The sequence below is a fragment of the Mercenaria mercenaria genome, unplaced genomic scaffold, assembly GCF_021730395.1.
Source record: "Mercenaria mercenaria strain notata unplaced genomic scaffold, MADL_Memer_1 contig_3064, whole genome shotgun sequence".
In the NCBI taxonomy this organism is placed as follows: domain Eukaryota; kingdom Metazoa; phylum Mollusca; class Bivalvia; order Venerida; family Veneridae; genus Mercenaria; species Mercenaria mercenaria.
In genome coordinates this window covers 10,049-16,632 of record NW_026461169.1, presented here as the reverse complement: position 1 = coordinate 16,632, position 6,584 = coordinate 10,049, and positions in this window count along the sequence as shown.

The window sequence follows — 6,584 nt, the reverse complement described above, 5'->3', positions numbered from 1 at the left end:
TTAGCTGGAGCTTAACATAATAAAAGACGTATATATTATCAAAGGATCTTCAGCTATCTAGAGATCTGACAAGTAAGTCACTGAAAATACAGATTGTAGAGGCTTATAGTTCTGGAAAAATAAGTATTAATGGGAACAGAACTAATGCCATAGGCTTACAGTAGGTGCCCTCCGGATAACTTATTAAGTTTGCCAACAAATTTCAAGTAGAGCTGGTTTCATGGTAAATGTTGATGCTGTTGATGGCAGTCATCAGATCTTGAATGTAGAGGTTGATGAATCAACATTTGGGAAACATCAGTCAGGTACAGTATAAATGACAACTTCAGTTATGGTCATTGGAGCAGTCAGGCTGCAACTGCCGTCCTACAAGTTATTGAAGTAACGATAAAAGTTGCTGGTTTTTAGACTCAGATGGGTGTGATTGTTTTATTCATGATTTGTCATATAGTGTTGTGTATGTACTTAAAAAATATCTTCATTTTGCACGGAATGTAACATACTAAAAATGCGATAGGAATTTTTCCAGCAATATTTTATTTTGTAGCTATATTGAACAGATGTGCGTCTATGAGGCTCTAAACTTAATATTCAAGTATTTGGTTGGTAATTTGGAATTACATCTTCTATATAACCAGACATCTTCTCACATCCCCTCTGATCCAAAATAGTAAGTAAAATGACTTATTAATTAAAATTGTCAAATATATATGGATATTTCTAGACTGACCATAGAGCAGTGATTTCTCAAGTTGAAAGAGGACTCGGAGCATTGAGTTGTGAACAGGGTACTTTTCACATGTAAGATTTATATAATCAATTCTGTACTGTTAAAGAGTCCTTTAAAATTGAACATTTTGTATAAATTAGTGATATAATCTCTTTCTATAGGCCTACATCTAAGTATTCTTTTAAATGGCTGAGAAATGTTCCTTATATTTTAAAAGATTCTTTTTCTGTCGGTTTCTATGGCCTAAATCCAATACTTGTGCACTGATACAAAAACACAATATATATAATTTGAATGTGAGAATAACAAAATAGCATGCAGGGTCTTACGCAGTTGCGCACACAGCGGTAAAAAGGTATCAAGTCAACTTGTCCCCCGGTCAACTCGTTCCCCAGTCAACTCGTCCCCGATATGGTCATTTTGTCCCCTTGAATTGTTCATTTAATCTCCCTAATGATAAAATTTGGTGAACTCATCCCCATTTTGGTCAACTCGTCCCTTTTTGGTCAATTCATTCCCCTTTTCATAATTTTGTCACCCTAAATATATGTGGTATTTTCTCTTTTTCATGATATCTTTGACTTTGAAAACTGGTATTTAACATTATCATGAGTTTTGAAGGAGTTATATTGGATATGGTTAACCTTAAATAATAAGGTTGGATAAAGTAATAAAAGAAATTAACTGAAAACATAAGCTAACAACTGAATAAATTCAATGCCTTTAGTAATAAAAATATAATAATTAACATTTTTAAGAATCATAGTAAGAAACAGGAGGGCCATGAAGGCCCTGTATCGCTCACCTGACCTATTGACCTAAAGATCATCAAGATTAACATTCTGACCAAGGTTCATTAAGATATGGTCATATATGTGCCCTCTGAAGTGTTAAATAGCTTTTCCTTTCATTTGACTCAGTGACCTAGTTTTTGAAACGACATGACCCAGATTCGAACTTGACCTAAAGATCACCAAGATTAACAATCTGACTAAGTTTCATGTAGATACAGTCATAAATGTGACCTCTAGAGTGTAAACTAGCTTTTCCTTTGACTTGACCTAGCGACCTAGTTTTTTACCCCACTTGACCCAGATTTGAACTTGACTTATAGATCATCAAGATTAACATTCTGACCAAGTTTCATTAAGATATGGTCATAAATGTGGCCTCTACAGTGTAAACATTTATTTATTTATTTTGTTGGGTTTAACGTCGCACCGACACAATTTTAGGTCATATGGCGACTTTACAGTGTTAACAAGCTTTACTTTGATTTGACCTGGTGACCTAGTTTTTTTCCCTGGATGACCCAATATCGAATTTGTCCAAGACTTTATTGAGGGTAACATTCTGACCAAGTTTCATTAAGATTGGGCCAAAATTGTGACCTCTAGAGGGTTAACAAGCTTTTCATTAAGTTTGGGCCAAAATTGTGACCGCTACAGTGTTAACAGTCAAATTGTTGATGACGACGGATGATGGACGACGGACAGACGATGACGAACGATGGACACAGGGCGATCACTAAAGCTCACCTTTGAGCACTTCGTGCTCAGGTAAGCTAAAAAGAGAGCAATCAATCCTTATCCTTGGTAATAATAAAAGAAAGCTTTAACTAGAAAATCCTTTTGTAAAAAAGCGCATGTCTCCCCCAATGCAAAGTCCTATAGGCAAGAAGTCAATAGGGGTTAGGAGCAAAAGTCAAAGAGACACTGATGGTTGGCTGCAATAGGGATCATCTACTTGGCATGTCCAATCATCCCGCTAAATTTCAACACTCTTGGCCTAGCGGTTCTCAAGTCACTGTTCAGGCTTCTGTCACCTTGACCTTTGATCAAGTGACCTCAAAATAAATAGGGGTCATCTACTCTGCAAGTCCAATCATCCTATTAAGTTTCAACATTGTAGGTCAAGTGGTTCTCAAGTTATTTCCAAAAAATGATTTTACATGAACAGGCCACTGTGGCCTTGACCTTTAACAGACTGACCCCAAAATCAATAGGGGTCATCTACTCTGCATGTTCAATCATCCTATGAAGTTTCAACATTCTGGGTCAAGTGGTTCTCAAGTTATTGATCGGAACTGGTTATCAATGTTCAGGCCCCTGTGACCTTGATCTTTAACGGAGTGACCCCAAAAACAAAAGGGGTCATTTACTCTGCATGAACAATCATCCTATGAAGTTTCAACATTCTGGGTCGAGAGGTTCTCAAGTTATTGATTGGAAATGGTTTTCCATGTTCAGGCCCCTGTGGCCTTGACCTTTAACAGAGTGACCCTAAAATCATTAGGGGTCATCTACTCTGTATGACCAATCATACTATGAAATTTCATCATTCTGGGTCAAGTGGTTCTCAAGTTACTGACCGGAAATGGTTTTCCATGTTCAGGCCCCTGTGACCTTGACCTTTGGCAGAGTGACCCCAAAATCAATAGGGGTCATCTACTCTTCATGACCAATCATCCTATGAAGTTTCAACATTCTGGGTCAAGTGGTTCTCAAGTTATTGACCGGAAATGGTTTTCCATGTTCGGGCCCCTGTGACCTTGACCTTTAATGGAGTGACCCCAAAATCAATAGGGGTCATCTACTTTGCATGTACAATCATCCTATGAAGTTTCAACATTCTGGGTCAAGTGGTTCTCTATTTATTGATCGGAAATGGTTTTCAATGTTCAGGCCCCTGTGACCTTGACCTTTGATGGAGTGACCCCAAAATCAATAGGGGTCATCTACTCTTCATGACCAATCATCCTATGAAGTTTCAACATTCTGGGTCAAGTGGTTCTCTAGTTATTGATCGGAAATGGTTTTCAATGTTCGGGTACTGTGACCTTGACCTTTGATGGAGTGACCCCAAAAACAATAGGGGTCGTCTACTCCAGCAGCCCTATAACCCTATGAAGTTTGAAGGTTCTAGGTCAAATGGTTCTCCAGTTATTGCTCGGAAATGAAGTGTGACGTACGGACGGACGGACGGACGGACGGACAAACGGATGGACGGACAGGGCAAAAACAATATGTCTCCTGTGGGAGACATAATTAGAAATACAATGAAAAATAAATTAACAACTGATATCTGTCACATATGTATTACTATAAATAATCAACATGTTTTATAATCATTTTTGTGTTTAAAATGAAAAGAAAATATTTCTTCACAAGTCGGGGACAGGGTTTCTTAAAACAAGAGGGCCATGAAGGCCCTGTATCGCTCACCTGACCTATTGACCTAAAGACCATCAAGATAAACATTTTCACCAAGTTTCATTAAGATATGGTATAAGTGTGGCCTCTAAAGTGTAAACTAGCTTTTCATTTAATTTGACCTAGTAACCTATTTTTTGACCCAACATGACCCAGATTCAAACTGGACCTTGAAATCATCAAGATTACCATTCTGACCAAGTTTCATGACGATACAGTCATAAATGTGGCCTCTACAGTGTTAACAAGCTTTTCTTCGATTTGCCCTAGTGACCTAGTTTTTGACCCCACCTGACCCAGATTTAAAATTGACCTACAGATCATCAAGATTAACATTCTGACCAAGTTTTATGAAGATAAAGTCATAAATGTGGCCTTTACAGTGTTAACAAGCTTTTCCTTTGATTTGACTGGATGACCTAGTTTTTGACCTGACATGACCCAGGTTTGAATCTGACCTAAATATTATCAAGATTAACATTCTGACTAGGTTTCATGAAGATACAGTCATAAATGTGGCCTCTAGAGTGTTCACAAGCTTTTCCTTTGATTTGAACTAGTGACCTAGTTTTTGACCCCACCTGACCCAGATTCGAACTTGACCTATACAGCCTCAAGACTAACATTCTGACTAAGTTTCATGAAGATACAGTCCGGAATGTGGCCTCTACCATGTTAACAAGCTTTTCCTTTGATATGATCTGGTGACCTTGTTTTTGACCCCAGATGACCCAATATCAAACTCATCCAACCCTTTATTGAGGGTATTATTCTAACCAAGATTCATTAAGATTGGGCCATAATTGTGACCTCTAGAATGTTAATAAGCTTTTCCTTTGATTTGACCTGGTGACCTAGTTTTTGACCCCAGATGACCCAATATCGAACCCGTCCAAGATTTTACTGAGGGTTACATTCTGATTCATTAAGATTGGGCCAAAAATTTATCCTCTAGAGTGTTAACAAGCTTTTCCTTTGATTTGACCTGGTGACCTAGTTTTTAACCCCAGATGACCCAATATCAAATTCATCCAAGATTTCATTGATGGTAACATTCTGACCAAGTTTCATTAAGATTGGATCAAATTTGTGACCTCTAGAGTGTTAACAGTCAAATTGTTGACGACGTAGAGGGACAACAGGGCGATCACAAAAGCTCACCTTTGAGCACTTTGTGCTCAGGTGAGCTAAAAACAAGAGGGCAATGAAGGCCCTGTATCGCTCACCTCACCTATTGACCAAAAGATCATTAAGATTAACATTCTGACCAAGTTTCATTAAGATATGTCATAAATGCGGCCTCGACAGTGTAAACTAGCTTTTCCTTTGATTTGACCTGCTGACCTAGTTTTTGATCCTATATAACCCAGATTCAAACTGGACCTTGCGATCATCAAGATTACCATTCTGACCAAGTTTTATGAAGATACAGTGATCAATGTGGTCTCTACAGTGTTAACAAGCTTTTCCTTTGATTTGACCCGGTGACCCAGTTTTTGACCTGACATGACCCAGGTTCGAACTTGACCTAAAGATCATCAAGATTAACATTCCGATGAAGTTTTGTGAAGATACATCATAAATGTGACCTTAGGATGTAAACTAGCTTTTCCCTTGATTTGACCTAGTGACCTAGTTTTTTACCCCACTTAACCCAGATTTGAACTTGACGCCCACCTGACCTATTGACCAAAACATCATCAAGATTAACATTCTGACAAATTTCATTAAGATATGGTCATAAATGTGGTGTCTACAGTGTAATCAAGCTTTTCATCTGTTTTGACCTGGTGACCTAGATTTTAAGCCTACATGACCTAGACTCAAACTGGACCTTGAGATCATCAAGATTAACATTCCGAACACGTTTCATGAAGAGACTGTCATAAATCTGGCCTCTACAGTGTTAACAAGCTTTTCCTTTTATTTGACCTGGTGACCTAGTTTTTTACCCTGGATGACCCAATATTAAACTTGTCCAAGATTTTATTCTGACCAAGTCTCATTAAGATTGGGCCCAAATTGTGACCTCTAGAGTGTTAACAAGATTTTCCTTTGATTTGACCTGGTGACCTAGTTTTTGACCCCAGATGACCCAATATCAAACTTGTCCAAGATTTTATTAAAGGTAACATTCTGATCAAGTTTCATTAAGTTTGGGCCAAAATTGTGACCTCTACAGTGTTAACAGTCAAATTGCTGACGACGGCTGCCAATGGACGACGGACCGACCACGAAAAACGATGGACACAGGGCGATCACTAAAGTTCACCTTTGAGCACTTTGTGCTCACGTAAGCTAAAAAGAGAGCAATAAATCCTTATTCTTGGTAATAATAAAAGAAAGTTTTAATTAGAAATACAATGAAAAATAAATTAACAACTGGTATCTGTCACATATGTATTACTATAAATAACCAACATGTTTTATAATCATTTTTGTCTTTAAAATAAAAAGACAGTACTTCTTCAAAAGTTGGGGACAGGGTTTCTTAAAATAACCAAGAAGGCCATGAACGCCCTGTATCGCTCACCTGACCTATTGACCAAAAGATCATCAAGATTAACATTCTGACCAAGTTTTTTTAAGATATGTCATAAATGTGGCCTCTACAGTGTAAACTAGCTTTTCCTTTGATTTGA